This window comes from Eptesicus fuscus, chromosome 11, assembly GCF_027574615.1.
Source record: "Eptesicus fuscus isolate TK198812 chromosome 11, DD_ASM_mEF_20220401, whole genome shotgun sequence".
NCBI lineage: Eukaryota > Metazoa > Chordata > Mammalia > Chiroptera > Vespertilionidae > Eptesicus > Eptesicus fuscus.
Window position 1 is genome coordinate 56471457 of NC_072483.1, and position 965 is coordinate 56472421.

Sequence of the window (965 nt, forward strand, 5' to 3'; positions counted from 1 at the left end):
CAATGCAAGCATGTTGGGAAACCATCCATCTTAACAATGTCACTATCAATCACAGTGGACTCCTGGTGGTATAATCTTTAATTCAACTTAACCAATAAAGTATGACTAAGTGCCAGGGATACTGTGAGTTAAGTACTAGAGGTTTTATGAGTAAGATAAAGTTCTGCCCTTAAATAACTCACTTTATAGGTTTAAAACATAAACTCTCCATGATGTAATATAAGTACTAACATAGAAGTATGCGTCAAATCTACATCACACTTGAGAATCTAGAGAGAACATCGGCAAACCTGGAGGAAAATAAAAGATAATTAAGTAATTTAGTGATTTTTTCCCCTCTCTAGTAACTGGATATAGGAAGGTTGAATCATTTTATATAGGTCAGAAAAACGTCTGATTAGCACGAACTCGTGTTTAATCATTCTTCAAATGAGTGACAATGTTAAACTGGAATTGTTAGTCCCCTTATCTTTTAAAACACCCTGGTCTCCCTTATAAGTGTTCTAAAAATGCAAATTATGCAATATGCACCTGCTTAACTAGAAATGTTTCCTTAGATTATGTACTACATTATAAAATAAATTTAAAGTCAAGTCTCTACCTAAAGTATGGTAGTATTCCTAAGAACACAATGTGGATATCAAAATTTATGAGACCGAAAGCTACAAAACATATTTCTTTAAAATTGTGAAGGAATATTTTTGTTGCCTTTGAGGCAGAAAAGTTTCCATGTGAATCTGTGAACTATTTGTCACTGTAATCTGAATTCTTTAATCTATTATGAATAACTTATTATAGATAAATCACAGCTTTTAACCGAACAATCTTTACATTAAAATGATTTGAAGGAATCTTTTGTCTTGCCTGGGTCAGAACTTATAGTTCATAATTTACATGGAGAATTTCAGGCTTAGTGTCTTTTATTTTTCCTTGTGAAGGTGTCATTAGCTTCCATTGTCAACAGT